Here is a 17,019-nt window from a genome sequence, read left to right on the forward strand (position 1 = left end):
ATCACGTTGTACACGTGAGTGCAAACTTTATAGAGCTATCAACATTGATTTTATTTGTTGTTGACAGTATTGCACTATTTGGTGTCTTTACATCTATTATCCATGTCCTGATGAGATTTGCGCACCTGTTTCTTCTTCGACCAAAAAACATAGATTGTAAGCTCCACAGGGCAGGAACCTGTGCCTGCAAAATGTCTCTGTAAAGCGCTACGTAAAACTAGCAGTGCTATACAAGAACATGCTATTATTATTATTATTATTATTATTAACCCCTAAAACGTGACTATTTCTATAATGCTAGTGTAACGGTGTTTCCCCCTCCCGGTGGGAGATGTGGCCATTACTAATCGTGTGGTGCATGGTACCTGCTGGTAACAGGAGAGCTGAGTCGTCCGTTGGTGGTAGTGGGGACAAACGACTAGGCTTCTGTGGTTCATACCCTAAATATCTCTTTAGCAGTGCAGCGCCTCCATCTGCCATAGGCTCCAGGAACAGAAAGGTGAATAATTACCTCTCCCCCAGTAAGGTCACGCACCAGGCAGGAGGTATAACAACAGGAACAGTTTATTATCTCTTCTGTACAGCACAGTAACAAGCAGCCTTCTGCCCGATGCAGTACTTCTCAGCGACCACTGAAGGATGGTCCGTGGACTGTCACTACAGGCCAAGGGCACCCGCAGCCATCCTAGCTTTTCCCTGCCTCCCTAGCAGAGGCAGAGGTATGGTCCACACTCACTCTCCCCAGAGGGAAGAAGACTGGAGAAGGCCCAATATTCAGCCTTTTCAATGTGTGACCCGCCTTCCTCAAGTGGGGAAAGGCACTCACAAATTTGGGGTGGTACTGCCCTTAAGTACTGACAGGAGGAGGGCACCAGGTCTGTCTCATGATTGTTCATGCCCAGGCCTGATGTCACCACCTCCCACTGTCACTCAAGTGCAGCTCCTCAGAAGGAAAAGGCCCCATAACAACTACTGGCAAGGCCTGCTTGTACCAGGACTTACTGCCAGGGGTGTAGCAAACTAGTAGCCACAGATGGCATGACTACACTAGAATTTGTTGAACAAAATAAAAATGTCAGAGTTTTTGGAAAGTAATTTCTAAAGCAATACTCGCTAGGAATTATTTATTAATGATCATTGCAAAAAAAAAGATGAGATTGTATTTTGATCTATTTAAAATGGTGAAAATGTCCTAGAGTCGTCTCCACTGCATTTGTGTTTAGGAATATTAAACTAAATAGTCAAATGTGCTTGTTTGCTGCAGAATTGGCAGATTAAAAACTATTCTCAGCATAGCAGAAATGCTCCAGGATTTAACGATTTATTGCATAAACATTCTTGATAAACCATTCCCCACTATATTGACCTACTGTAGTACTGTGAAAAACAGAAGCGCTGTGAATAGTTTACAATTGTGCTATACAAAGGTGGAGTTGAATCGCATATTTTGTGTTAAATAACACTCGCACAGCCTCTCTGACGGGGGAAGGGCTTGAAGGCAGAGTCAAAAGCCAATAAGTCTCGCAATTTACGCCCACATCCCTGCCCCTAGCAATCTGACTAATAAACTGAGCTAACAAGAAAGACCAGAAAGAGAGGAATGAGCACACAGACACAGCTTGGAGCTGCAGTTCAGAAGTACTGCTCACAAACATGCGCTTTTGCTGCATAAAGGGATGCAAATGGTTACAAAAGAACCCACGAAGAAATGTCAGGATAACTGGGATGTCGGCTCTGAATTTTAATGAAGAAAAAAAAGACAAGTGTTAGTGCATGATTTCGTATGTAGGCTGGCTGCAAAATGTGCAGTGAAACCTTCAGCCTTGTCACCCTGACTTAACAACATGCATCTGTGACTATACTTGGGCTTCAAACAGAGTGAATTCAGAGAAGAAATGCTCATCCTTTTAAAGGACAGCTGCAGTTTGCCCTACCAATTGTGAAGCACTTTCCACTGTTCCGATCTCATTTATGTTACTCCTTCTGTACAGGTAAGAATGCTTCCTTTTATATCACTGTCAGCAACACTTTAATATACAGTATCACTGGTTACAGTTTGTACTCAAAATAAGATGTACATATTTGATTTATTCGTTGTAATCTACATTTCATTGTGTATGTTTTGTTTTAATAACATTATTTTGATCATAGGGAAATACACGGCATGTTTATGCTACAGATTAAGAAAAGAAAACTCGTAATGTGCTCTGTTTGGAGCAATGTGGAAGTTAACCGTAAAATGGATTATTGTATTGGAAACACGTTTTTAAACCAAAGGTTTTTTTTTTTGTCTTCAGCATTAGTACTGTGATATGCACATTCTGTATATCGTTTTAAAGCAACTTGGATAATTACCTTACCAATACTGTATTGAAAATATGCATTATATTTGACTGATGCTTTGTTAAAGTGTAAACTAATATCAGCTCTGGTCCATGTAGATACTTATCAGATAATATTACAATTAACATGTTAAACAGCCGTTAAAGAATCTAAAATTATCTAAATAATGTGTTACATGGCTAAGCGCTTTTAGTGTAGTTCATTATAGCTCCACTATATTTTTCAAAATGGGACTACTCCTTTAAAGGGACTAGCTCTTCTCTTAATACATCAGTTTGCAGTCTTTGGTGACAAACACTTTTGGAAGCATATGGCAAGCATATACAAAGATATTAAATACACCCATTCGGCATTAACTTAAAACAGATCTTTTGTATGCATACTGCATTTTTATAGATGAGTTGTGGCTAATTATAAACACACAAAGTTTTTCCTGCTGAACTGTCATTTATTTATATAGAACTAGTTCATTTTATAGTAGCAAAGATGTGCGCAGTCTCAATAGATCCCCTTGATTCACAATAGGTGGTCTCCCTCTGCAGCTTTCACTCTCCCGTGATCAGCGGGGTAGATACGAAACATGCAAACAAAAAGAGGAAAAACACATGCAAAAAGGGAAAAACACAATTAATAAAGATAATAACCTTTATAATAAACTTAAAAATACATACTAAAAATCATTTACATAAAATAAGGGTTCACATGAACCCACACTTCCACAATTGCAGAGTACTAGCAGGGATACCCTGAATCAAAGCCCCTAGGTCTAGTGATGTTGAAAAGTCCTGGGATAAGGCTGGATATTACCACAGCTTACATTGATTTCAAACAGGGACCGCACTCCATGCAAAGTAGGGGAAAACACCGCAGTCTCTCGAGCGCCCGTCGTCACGGCCGCTCTCCGCTGCCTGATGACATCACCTCTACGCGTTTCGTGTCATATGACGCTTCTTCAGGAGATATAACTAACCACTCCCATAGCTGCTCTTAAATAGCAAGACGGACAATTCCTCTGCCAATGGGAGTTGCCATGGGTGTGTTACAAACTTCCAATCAGTGTCTGTTTTTAATAATTGAGGAAAACATGGAAGTCTTTCGGATTTAGCTATAGAGAATGCGCTGATCCCGGGGTGTCCCGATAAATTCACAGTCCAGTGACTAATTATTGCACATACCAGTGAGACGGGCTTCCAATCCGTGAGACTCACAGGAAGTCAGTGCGAGCAGTTGGCGCCGTTTGATCACGGGAGAAAAGTTGGAGCAGCTGACTGGACACCCCGGGATCAGCGCATTCTCTATAGCTAAATCCGAAAGACTTCCATGTTTTCCTCAATTATTAAAAACAGACACTGATTGGAAGTTTGTAACACACCCATGGCAACTCCCATTGGCAGAGGAATTGCTATTTAAGAGCAGCTATGGGAGTGGTTAGTTATATCTCCTGAAGAAGCGTCATGTGACGCGAAACGTGTAGAGGTGACGTCATGACGCAGCGGAGGGCGGCCGTGATGATGGGAGCTCGAGAGACTGCGGTGTTTTCCCCTACTTTGCATGGAGTGCGATTCCTGTTTGAAATCAATGTAAGCTGTGGCAATATCCAGCCTTATCCCAGGACTTTTCAACATCACTAGACCTAGGGGCTTCGATTCAGGGTATCCCCGCTAGTACTCTGCAATTGTGGAAGTGTGGGTTCATATGAACCCTTATTTGATGTAAACGATTTAGTATGTATTTTTAAGTTTATTATAAAGGTTATTATCTTTATTAATTGTGTTTTTCCCTTTTTGCGCTTTCTTTTTGTTTGCTAGTTCATTTTATGCATAGTGTATACTTTATACTGTTTAAAAATGTGTCTAAGTTTGGGGGGTGGTTAGGGCGGAAATAATGTATTCCTTTAAAACGTGTCTAAATATTTAGACATGTGTAACAAGAACTTTTTTTTATGCAGAATATCACTTAGTGTTGTACATTATGATTACAAATTATGTTGGAAAGACTTTCAGATGTTGAGGATTTACATTTTTCCCAATCAGTTTTCTATTTCTCCTCCTGTAATTTCAGCAGAAGCACTCTGCCTTAGCATGAAGTGGTAGACTTTAAAACTAAAGACTGATTGATTTAAAACCATGGATATTAACAGCTGTGTACCAGTATGTGCCTCCTGCAGATGGAGGAACCCAATGCTGGAATTCTATAATTGTATGTCTTTATTTATATAGCGCCATAAATGTACATAGCGCTTCACATTAGTAATACATATCATATAAATAACAAATAATATAAATCAGGTCATGGGAATAAGTGCTTCAGACATGAAAGTAACATTAAGGAAGAGGAGTCCCTGCTCCGAGGAGCTTACAATCTAATTGGTAGGTAGGGAGAACGTACAGAGACAGTAGGAGGGAATTCTAGTAAGTGTGTCTGCAGGGGGCCAAGCTTTATGTATCATGTGTCCAGGATTATCCAGTGCTATTCATATGCATCTTTAAGCAGATGTGTCTTAAGGTGGATCTTAAAGGTGGATAGAGAGGGTGCTAGTCTGGTATTGAGGGGACGGGCATTCCAGAGGTGCGGGGCAGAAAGTGAGAAAGGTTTAAGGCGGGAGAGGGCTTTAGATACAAAGGGGGTAGAAAGAAGACATCCTGGAGAAGAATGCAAGAGTCGGGATGGTGCATATCGAGAAATTAGGGCTGAGATGTAAGGAGGGGCAGGAGAATGTAAAGCTTTAAAAGTGAGGAGGAGAATTGAGTGTGAGATACGGGATTTGATCGGAAGCCAGGAGAGGGATTTCAGGAGGTGAGATGCGGAGACAGATTTAGGAAAGAGTAGAGTGATTCTGGCAGCAGCGTTTAGGGAGACAGGTGAGAGGCAGGAAGGCCGGACAGCAGGAGGTTGCAGTAATCGAAACGTGAGAGAATGAGGGCCTGAGTCAGAGTTTTAGCAGTCGAGTAACAGAGGAAAAGGCGTATCTTTGTGATATTGCAGAGGAAAAAGCGACAAGTTTTAGAAACGTTTTGAATATGAGAGGAGAATGAGAGAGAGGAGTCCAGTGTAACCCTTAGGCAGCGTGCTTGGGCTACTGGGTGAATGATCGTATTTCCAATAATAATGTGGAAGGAGGTAGTAGGGCCAGGTTTGGGAGGAAGTATAAGGAGCTCTGTTTTTGCCATGTTGAGTTTCAGTCAGCGGATGGCCATTCAGGATGATATTCCAGAGAGGCATTGAGAAACTTTGGTCTGTATAGCAGGTGTAAGGTCAGGGGTTGAAAGGTAAATTTGTGTGTCGTCAGCATAGAGGTGATATTTCAACCCAAAAGATGAGATTAGGTCACCTAGAGAGAGTGTGTAAAGAGAAAAGAGAAGGGGTCCCAGGACAGAGCCCTGGGGTACCCCCACAGAGAGATCAATAGAGGAGGAGGTGTTAGCAAAAGAAACAATGAAAGTACGATGGGAGAGGTAAGAGGAGATTCAGGATAGAGCTTTATTCCGAATACCAAGAGTATGGAGAATGTGAAGGAGAAGAGGGTGGTCCACGGTGTCGAATGCTGCAGAGAGGTCGAGTAATATGAGCAGAGTGTAATGACCTCTGTCTTTGGCAGCATGGAGGTCGTCTGTTATTTTATTGAGGGCTGTTTCAGTAGAGTGAGCAGTGCGGAAGCCAGATTGTAGAGGGTCTATAAGAGAATAGGTGTTGAGAAAGTGTAGCAATCGAGAGAATACAAGACATTCAAGGAGTTTGGAGGCAATAGGCAGGAGGGAGACAGGTCGATAGTTAGAAGGACAGGTAGGTCAAACTTGCTGTTTTTGAGTAATGGTATAACGGTTGCATGCTTGAAGGAGGATGGAAAGGTACCAGAGTAGAGGGAGGAGTTAACACAGAGTTATATTACTTTAAATGATAATTGATTATGCCAGTAATTAAAAAGTTATGTGTTTCAGGACTGGCAATTATTATGCTATTGTATTGTATGTCTTTATATAGCGCCATAAATGTACATAGTGCTTCACAGTAGTAATAAACGTAACATTTAGGAAGAGGAGTCCCTGTTCCGCGGAACTTACAATCTAAATCTGTTGTAGAATCTTCTTGCAATTTTAATTTGGTGCAGGTTAATTATTTGGTAGGTTGGAGCATTTTGAATGAATAGATAAACATACAAGCTAAAAAATATTGTTTTCACATAATTGCATTTTAATACACCAATTCATATTTGTATTAACTTTCTCTACATTTTAACCATTCCAGCCCAATAATTATGCCATAAGACTTCATATATTGGGTAAAATAAAGATAGAACTTGCAGGCAAAACATGTAATATATGAATAAAGGACCAGTCCAGGTTTACATGTATAGCAGTTAACCATAGCATTTTATCATGCAGTACATAGCCCTGTTGGGAAATAGGAACACAACATCCACAGTATAGTGTTGTGCTGAAGTGATCATTCATCTTGTGGGTACACATTTGTGCATGTTTGCAAAATTACCATATTTTGGTAATTGATCTGACAAATCAATGCACACATATCTAAATTTGTATAAAAAACAAATGCCACAATCTTGGAGAATAGCCTTGAGTGCCCCTATGGTGTCTGATTTCCAGAGGACAAACTTGCACACTCGTGTACACTATAATGTCCAGTGTATGTCATGACTATTTTTCTCATCTAAGGCTAAGTCCCCACTAGCGCTGATCGGGCTGAGCAGGCGGCGCTTGCAGAGGAGACTTACATATATAGATATATGTAAGTCCCTGCGGCACTCGTGTGCACACACTCAGCACACACGATCGGTGCTTAGGTAAACAAAAAATCTATACTTACCTGCGCGCTCAACTCCACGCAATCATGAAATGAATGAATTGTAATGCGTACAGTACTGTGCTACTGTGTCAATTTCAGGTGTTTAAAAGCCAGAACACTATAAAGCCATTTTATGCACTCGCCTGTTCTCGCGTCTTAAGGTGGTACAGTTGGAAGAAATCCCGTGCCGTGACATGGTATTCTGAGGTATACACCACATGTGTGTGTGTGTGTGACCTGTATATGAACTGAGGGATTCTCTAAGTCATGGATTACAGCCTGCCCAGATGGCAACCAAGCTTGGTGCCTCTGTGTCTGTGCAGAGTCCGTACTTGAATGCCTCGGATGCCAAGGTGTTAGAACAGGAGGGGTACTGTAGTTCTGCCTGAGTACCAACAATCCATGGTAACACAAGGCTATCCGGCAACCATTTACCCAACCCCAGACTCTGTGGAGCCTGGACAGTGGGTGGGCTCAGAATGCAAAGACGCAGTGGTGCCAGGTTGCTTTACAACCCAGCCAATTGGTGAATGAAAGCCTTAAGAGAGCTTGCAACCAATGAGATGCACAGATTCCAATCGCCAAACTAACAGCAGCAAATTCAAAGATGCTCAGAACTGAATAAATGCGAGCCGGCTTCAAAGATTTTCAAGTCAGAAAATATTCTAAGTCCCGCTTTTTAGAACGTAGCGGTCGCGGCTAGCATTGCATGCCGAGAAAAGTTCCATGACTTTTGCGAGTAACTAAAGGTCATTGGAAAGTGCTCTAAAAAGGTAAGCTTAAGGTTTTCCGTTCTGAAAATGGATTTATTAGTTAGCCCCGTTCCCAGTAAGTGTGTTGAACTTGAATTGTGTAACTTTGTGTGTCTGTCTTCGGGAAATAAATTACCATTTATTTTACCATCTTGTTTTGCTCAATCAAATGATCCCGGTTATAAAAAGGTGTTGAAGAACCTGGTCTCCCGAGACAGGCTTCTAAAACTGGTGGCAGACGTGGGATAGACCTGAGTCTATGTTTTAAACTCTGCAGGGTCTTATAACATAGTGGGAAACTCAAAGATTGCGAGCTCCCAAAACAAGCTGTAACTTACACACGCTTCACAAAGCAAGGAAAACACAGGTTCTCTTTCCCCTTCGCTTGTCCATGTAGGCACTAAGCTATCAGTAGGGTACCGGTCATGGGACCGAACAAAGATTGTTGCCCTGTGTGAAAACTGTGGGCTACTGACAGACGGTCGGTCAAAGACTTTACTGGAAGAGGACTTGGAAGCTCAAGAAGCCCGGATGGCTTTAACAGAAGAGGACTTGCTTACAGCTGCAGTTACAGTGGTAACCCTTCAGCCAGGGGCACAGGAGGTGATTCCTCCCCGGTGGCGGAGGATGGACATGGGAGGGAGCGGGTGCCCACTTGAATATTATTGAGGCATCGGTTTGGGGGAGTGCGGCTGTGGTAGCCCCAGTGACTAATGGATGTGCCACCCCCGGAATCGCCGCACTCCTTGCCTCATGGGGTAAGTGTCCAGCTGCTTGCAACCGCACAAAGAACATAAGCCCCGCGCTCCCACCTTGTTAACGAGGAGCAAGCAACCGTGCAAGTGGACCGTCGCAGCTTCGGAATGCTCGTGATGGGTTTCTCAGGAACTCTGAAGCCCAGTGTGACAGTGAAGGGGTTATCCAGGCTTATTATAAAGTTCAAGCCCACTTCGTTAACCCTGACCCATGTGTTGGGGTCTTAGTGTCAGCTCTGGGACCCAGATGTCAAAAATATATTACTGTAACTGTATACTGATTTTGCGACATTAAAGAATTATGTGATTTTTGCATTTACTGGAATCAAGAGATTTCTAGGCTGTAAGTTTCAGGGTGGGTTTGGCAGAGAAAGTCTTTGTGGAATGTGTCTATGTAGCGGGGATCCCGAGTTATGGGATACCCAAAAAGTTGTATCCAGAGATTGAGTGATATCTTCAGATACATCTAAGCGCATTACTCCGCCAACCTCGAACCCTGGAAATATTCTTACGACTCACCGCTACAGCATCTTCCAGACAAGTTAAATGGGAATGAAGGGGTGGAAATATATCTGCAGGTATACACGGAGTCCTTAGTATAGCATGGATTCCCCAGCAGAGGTTCCCATATACATGCCCAGGTATCCTGAGCCTAGAATAGGGGTTCAGGAAGGTGCTCGAGCTAAGGTTAGAAAACTGAGCATATGTGCAGGTTTTAAACATTAGAAAAATAATGTGTGCCAAGAATGAGGCTCACTCCGTCCCTGACACCTGAAAAAAGACACATATATTTTACCACACATAAAAGACAGCACACATATATTTTATTAAATGGGTATAGTTGTATGTATGTATATCTATATATATATATATATCTATATCTATAATCTCTGTAAATGAACTGTGGGATTTCGAAGTCATGGCTACCAGGCTCAGTGCTTATGCATCTGCGAAGAAGCCAGGACTTGACAGCCTAAGGCCTCGGTCCCGCTGCGCTCGGTGGTGCGGGCGGCCACACGCGAGTTACCCACCAGCAGGGGAATCCTCCCGAGCCGGTGCCGTTCCCCCCTGGTGGCACAGCGCACTACACGCTGTGGCGCGTCAGCCGCTATGGGATATAAGAGAATGGTGATCCCTAGCATTGACGCGTCACGTGGTGTGGCTGTAAGCCAATGGGGAGGGGAGGCTTCGGGAGGAGGAGAGGCTTCGGGGAGCGGGGAGGAGTGTGGAGTGAAAGCAGCGTGAGTGCCTGTCTGTGTGTGTGTCTGAGTGCCTGTCTGTGTGTGTGTCTGAGTGCGTGCGTGCCTGTCTGTGTGTGTGCCTGAGTGCGTGAGTGCCTGCCTCTGTCTGTGTGTGTGTGTGTATGAGTGCCTGCATGTGTGTGTGCCTGCGTGTCTGTGTCTGTGTGTGTGTGTGTGTGTGTGTGTTGCTTTACTTACCTGCAATCAGCAGCTCGAGCTGTGGAGGGGGGGGGGAGAGTAGCGGGTCCCTCTGCTCAAGCCACGCCCCCCCTCCCGCTTAAGCCTCGCCTCCCCTCCCGCTCAAGCCTCCCACTCCCGCCCACCTCCCGCTCCCTACAGACCGCATATCGTGGTCTGTGTATGTCAGCGCCCCGCCTGTATGCAGTGCGGGCGCGCTGACTCTGGGAGCGGGGCCTTAGCCTAAGGCTGAGCTTATAGCGACAGCGACGTCGCTTCAAAACAAATGCATTGAATCTGTAGCATGTGCTTATAGTAGGTTCAACGGAGCGACCTGAATCTCTGTAGTTAGTAGAGTTTGATTTTTACAGCGACGGTCTCACCATGACAACCTGTTGTAAACCAATCAGATAGATTCTGATGCAGGGTGTGTGTGTGTGTGTGTGTGTGTGTGTGTGAGATCAGGCCGCCAACAGAAATCATGGGGCTCAGGACAAATGAAAGGAGCAGGCCCACCCCCAACCCATAGCGCATCTACCACGGAAATATTTTTTTAGCGCGTAACTTTTACTTAACCCCCCTATCTATCTCTGAAAAATTGTTTGTCTGTGGATCTGTGCTCGCTCTCATTGGCTTTCAAGCTCTCCCATTGGCTCACTGCGGGGCGGGCCTTGGCTGTCATTGGCTCTCATTGACTGACTATGAGGCGGGCCTTGATCTCTGAGTGCAAGGCAGGGTGATGTCATTAAAAACACAGAGAGAGGGGAGATACATATATTAAATATGCATAGAGAGGGGGGGAAACACAGAGAGGGGACACACACACACATACATACATATATATATTATATATATATATATTTAAAAAAATGGTGGGTAAAAAAAGTGACAAACCCTCTACAGTAAACCCTGTCTGAGACATGCAAATGAGCATACAGTAATATTTACTTTACTTACATGCATGCATGGAAATTCTAATTTACTTACATGCATGCATGGAAATAATTGGACACTGACACACTTTTCATAATTTTGGCTATTTATGCCACCACAATGGATTTGAAATGTATTTATTTATTTATTTATAAAATATTTTACCAGGAAGTAATACATTGAGAGTTACCTCTCGTTTTCAAGTATGTCCTTGGCACAGAGTTAAGACAAATAATACATGGTTACAGTTACATAAATGAACAGGGTATACATTATATACAAACATTGCATGCACAGTTAAAGAATATGTATATTATGGGCGTATGAAACAGTTACAGGCCAGATTAAAATGTGAGACAGCCTTAGATTTGAAAGAACTTAAACTGGTGGTGGATGTGAGAGTCTCTGGTAGGTTGTTCCAGTTTTGGGGTGCACGGTAAGAGAAGGAGGAACGGCCGGATACTTTGTTGAGCCTTGGGAACATGAACAGTCTTTTGCAATCTGATCTTAGGTGATAAGTGCTGCATGTGGTAGGGATGAGGAACTTGTTCAGATAGCTGGGTAGCTTGCCCATAAAGAATTTAAAGGCAAGACAGGAAAGTTGAACTTTGCGCCTAGACTCTAGTGATGACCAATCTAGTTCTTTGAGCATTTCGCAGGGTTGTGTGTTGTAGTTGCATTGGAGAACAAAACGACAAATTGAATTGTAGAGGGTGTCAAGTTTGCTAAGGTGGGTTTGAGGTGCCGTGCCATATACTATGTCTCCATAGTCAATAATTGGCATTAGCATCTGCTGTGCGATATGCTTTCTGACCAGGAGACTTAGGCTAAGGCCCCGCTCCCAGAGTCAGCGCGCCCGCACTGCAGACAGGCGGGGCGCTGACATACACAGACCGCGATATGCGGTCTGTAGGGAGCGGGAGCCAGAGCGGGAGGTGGGAGGCTTGAGCGGAGGGACCCGCTACTCTCCCCCCGCCGCCCCCTCCACGGCTCGGGCTGCTGATTGAAGGTAAGTAAAGCAACACACACACACACATACACACAGACAGGCACACACACACGCAGGCACTCATATACACACACACACACACACAGACAGGCACGCACGCTGCTTTCACTCCACACTCCTCCCCACTACCCGAAGCCTCTCCTCCTCCCGAAGCCTCCCCTTCCCATTGGCTCACAACCACACCACACCACTAGGGATCACCATTCTCTTGCATCCCATAGCGGCTGACGCGCCACAGCGTGTAGTAAGCTGTGCAGCCAGGGGGGACCGGCTCCGCAGGATTCCCCTGCTGGTGGGGAACTCGCGTGTGGCCGCCCGCGCCACCGAGTGCAGCGGGACCGAGGCCTTAGGGAGGATTTGTTCCTGTAAAGTACCCCTAGTTTGGCATAGGTCTTGGTTGTCAGGGCCTCAATGTGCATTCCGAATGTTAAGTGGGAGTCAAACCATAAGCCCAGGTATTTAAAACTAATGACAGGGGTTAGGGTGGTGTTAGCGTTGGTTCTAATCAGGAGCTCAGTCGCTGGAAGCTTTAAAAATTTAGTTTTGGTCCCAAATACCATTGTTACAGTCTTGTCAGTGTTTAAAAACAGAAGAAAAGAAAAAGATGGCGCTAAATGAGCTTGCAACAATGTAAATAATGGTATTATTATCACTATACAAAAGGAATGACGCCTGCTGCTGAGGTATATTGGAAGGGAGTCTTCAATTCCCATACGTATATAAAGAATAGATGACAGGAAAATATATCTCCGCGCATGGGATCAATTTAAGAAGAGAATTTAATGTCTCAGAGGCCAAGGGATTCCAAATGAGATCTCACTCTAGATGTGTGTGTGTGTGGTACAAACAGTAATTTAATAAAACAAAACAAAAACTTGATGAAACAATTATCCCAGCTGGGTGCAAAAAATTACACCAACACAAAAATGGATATTAAATTAAAAATAAAACATTCATCTTATACTAAGCTTCTAAAAGAACAGGCACTTGTTACTCTGAAAAGCACCCCTTACGTACATACATTTGCATGCATATATATATATATATAACCATTAAAAATGTCTGCAATATTAGTGATGTCTGTGGTGAGCCTGTACTTCCTTCCTGGGGGAACAATGAAGACTATTAAATCCTCTTTGTAAACACCCTAGGTGTTGCAGACAGAACCCAATGCAGATGATCACTAAATATTTGCCTCCAAGGAAAAATCATATGAACATATTTTGTCAATGAAACCAATGAAGTCTAACTGATGGTATATAGCAGTCAAATTTGTTGGTGAAAAAAAGTAGTACTACAGAGCTTCTTCGTTTAGAGCATGCTATAAAATTAAGAGATGTTGGTGTAAGTGGTGGTAAGGATAGTCAATCTTTATATTTCTGTACTTGTAGTATATATGGCTGGGTAAGAGGGAAGAGGTAGGAGAGCAATAGAAACACAGATCCCTTAAAGAGATATCTTTTACAGGCAGTCCTCGTTTTACAACTCTTCGTTTTACAACGAATGACTTATCCAACGCTATGCAATGCATACCTATGTTCATTTTTACAATGCCGAAACGGTTTATCCAACGCTCTTACGACGCTTTGCAAAGTTATTTATGTGTATATAATATATAGATTATATTATACTATATAATATATTATATTGTTATATTATGTTATATATAATACAGTATATACACTATATAATTTGTGTGTGCTGCATATCTTATTGTCTGCATAAAATATTTTGTGTATTTTAGCATTAAAAATGCCTTCAGGAACCGAACCTTTCATTTAAACAGTGTTCCTATGGGAAAACGTGTTTCGCTTTACAACGATTCGCTATCCAACGCCATTTTGAGTAACGCATTGTGTTGGATAACCGAGGACTGCCTGTACACTGTTTGCAGCTCTCACAGAGTGAAACAATGGGCTACTGTGCATACACAGGCGAAGTTTGTGCAGGTGTTAACCCTTCATCTGGAGTGTTGCTGGCTCTTCACACAGAACTTTCCACAGTTGTATTTGATTTCTCAGCAGAGAGATATGTTGGCTCCACTCACCTGGCTGCAGTTACCTGTACTGAGTATCTGTGGGATACTACAGGTGGGAGCAGTTCCTCTCTGCTCCTTGTTGCCTCCGGCTTAAACGAGTGATTTGCTGCACATGTCCTTGGGGTACTGCGACCCACCAGCTGCTCCACTTCCTCCTCTGCTGCCGTCCAGTGCAGTTCTCCGTCCGCAAGTGTCTTAGCGGTCACGTGATGCGCCTCCAAAAGGCGCTGCTAGCTTCGTGTCTCAGCGTTCTTGCGTCTTATGTCTGCATACTCCACCTCACAGCTCTTACTCCATCTATCCCCCGTCGATTGTGTGATGTCCACAATGTTAGGAGTGTTGGCACCAAAAAACTAACTATACAAACACTTGAAACCTTCAACCAGCCAAAGAAGTGGTATATCTGTGAGAAAGAGGATCTTTTATTCCAAAAACTTTTTTTTTTTTGGCGCCAACACTCATAACATTGTGGATATCACACGACCGACGGGGGATAGCTGTAGTAAGAGATGTGAGGTGGAGTATGCAGACGTAAGACGCAAGAACGCTGAGACACGAAGCTAGCAGCGCCTACTGGAGGCGCATCACGTGACCGCTAAGATACTTGCGGACGGAGAACTGCACTGGACGGCAGTAGAGGAGGAAGTGGAGCAGCTGGTGGGTCGCAGTACCCCAAGGACATGTGCAGCAAACCACTCGTTTAAGCCGGAGGCAACAAGGAGCAGAGAGGAACTGCTCCCACCTGTAGTATCCCACAGATACTCAGTACAGGTAACTGCAGCCTGCACCGGGTGAGTGGAGCCAAAATATCTCTCTGCTGAGAGATTAAATACAACTGTGGAAAGATCTGTGTGAAGAGCCAGCAACACTCCAGGTGAAGGGTTAACACCTGTGTGACGATAGCCTGCCACAGGTATTAAAGGGTTAACACAAATCACTGGGTCTGAACTGGAACGAGTCTTAGATATAATAAAGTATATTTATTCCTTTGGATAGGTGAACACACGAATAATACAGTAACAAACAAGAAGTACACTTACTTTGGGGTTGGGGAATGAGAATTATATAGCATAGCAATTCTCTCGCAATCAGGTAGCATTCAGATGATAAATTGAAGACAAAGGATACAGGGCAACAACAGTTTATAAACCTTTTGTGCCCTATCCTTAACATTGAGTACCGTGGATTGGTTTTCAATTACCTCTAGCCAGTGGTTAACGTGGGAACACTTGTTGACACATGCCCCCCGGCTAGTTGGTATATGCGCAGTAGAGCTCTGGGGTCCCATTTCTATAACCCCTCCTCTATATCAGGAATGCCAGCCAGTCTACCAAACGGAATATCTGGCAGGAAATCCTTTGTTGGGAGGTGTGAAATGGAACACTTGAAGACTGCTCTGGTTTGAGTAGTCTCCACCCTCATGCAAACAGTGGAGGTGACAAAATCCTTTGAAATATACTCAAGTCCTAGACATTGGGTCGCCTTTCTGGCCATATGCTACCCTGGTATGCAAAGGAATTTCCTCTGGGTTTTACCCAGACCTTGAAATACAGTATGTTGGATAAAACATGAACATATTAAAATATCCGGTTCCTTTGGGTCCAGCAGGTCCAAACTTCCCAGTTCTCAATGCCGGAACTGGGAAACCCTATGGTCCAATTTGCGACCTGCTACGACCTGGGAAACCGGAGATACACAAATACACTTAAAACTGGTTCACATTTTAATACACAAAACTCCGCTGTAAATGAAATCACGGTTTTTCACTAAATCCCCATTGAAAACAACGGGCTTCGCCGCCATAGACTTTCAATGGCCAACTGCCGTCGTTGGCGGCTATGGGAATCCCCGCCATAGACTTTCAAAGGAGCGATGCCGCCGTTGAAGTCAATGGGGTTTTTCCGCCGTAGCCGGTCAATGGGGTTTGGCCAACATTGGAGTCTATGGGAAAAATCCCAAACTTTCAAGGGGGTCCATACTCCGTCGGGTTGGTCCAAGAGGGTCAAGGATGGTTCTGCAGCGATGCCGGAGCAGTGGCTACAGATACCCCAAACCCTGATCCTCTGGGCCCTCCGGAACCGGAGCTATGGATTACCAAATTTCAGCATTTGACACTAAGGGGCCTATGCAGACAGCAGCGCTATTTCGAAATTCGCCATTTTTTGGAGAAAATCGCGCAGAAAGCAGCAGAAAATGGCGAGTTCCGAAAAACGCGCCAATTTTTCTTTTCTATTTGTAAAACTCGCCTCGCGGCTGGCGAGAACCTCAATCTCGCCAGTTTTAAAAATATCCGTATGCAGAGAGGCGCGAACGGCATCTAGCGGCTGTTCGCGCCAATAAAATGGCGCGATTGTCTCCTTTTTGCCTCGCCAGAAAAAACTGGCAAGAAGCTGCCGCTCGCGGCCATTGCAAAGGGAAAAAAAAAGGCGCGAATTTGTTTTTACACGTTTCTGAAGCGCGCATCTCGCCAATTTAAACTCGCCACACGCATCCATGTTAAACATAGCAGAATTCGCACTTTTCTGCATATGGAGAATAAAACTCTCCAAAAAAGCTACTTTTTAATAAATTCGCCAATTTTAAAATTCGCTGCTCTCTGCATAGGCCCCTTAGCCGTTTTCCTGAGCTGTTTCTGCCGCCGCCATTGGAACCTAGGGCGCGGCCCGCTCTTCTCGGTTTGACCCTTATCGGGGGTCCAGGATACGGGGACCCGGTTGTGGTCGAGTGGGGGGAGGTCTAGGAACTAGGGACAGAAATAATTTTATTTCTAGGGGCCCTAGAACTGTTTATTCCCACGCCACTTGTCGTTGAACTTGACTTGTAAGTGATCAAAGCTCTCCTATTGAAATTGTGTCCGCTTTGCGGTTAAGCGGTTTGGACGGCAGCCAACTTGTTCCTGGAAAGCTCTCTCGAGGATTTCTCCATTGAAGTCAATGAGCCCATTGACTTTCAATGAGAAACCGCCGCT

At 44.1% G+C, this 17,019-nt stretch overlaps 1 protein-coding gene across 1 annotated transcript in view; it reads left to right on the plus strand.

Annotated features, from left to right (window-relative positions):
- The first annotated feature begins 1,538 nt into the window (after nucleotides 1-1,538).
- SLITRK6 (SLIT and NTRK like family member 6) overlaps nucleotides 1,539-17,019 on the plus strand; it is a 55,985-nt gene continuing 40,504 nt past the window's right edge. Inside the window, exon 1 of the mRNA XM_075590872.1 lies at nucleotides 1,539-1,991. The gene's annotated coding sequence lies outside the window, so the exon portion shown is untranslated. The remainder of the gene's footprint in view (nucleotides 1,992-17,019) is intronic.

This window comes from Ascaphus truei, chromosome 3 (assembly GCF_040206685.1).
Source record: "Ascaphus truei isolate aAscTru1 chromosome 3, aAscTru1.hap1, whole genome shotgun sequence".
NCBI classification, from domain to species: domain Eukaryota; kingdom Metazoa; phylum Chordata; class Amphibia; order Anura; family Ascaphidae; genus Ascaphus; species Ascaphus truei.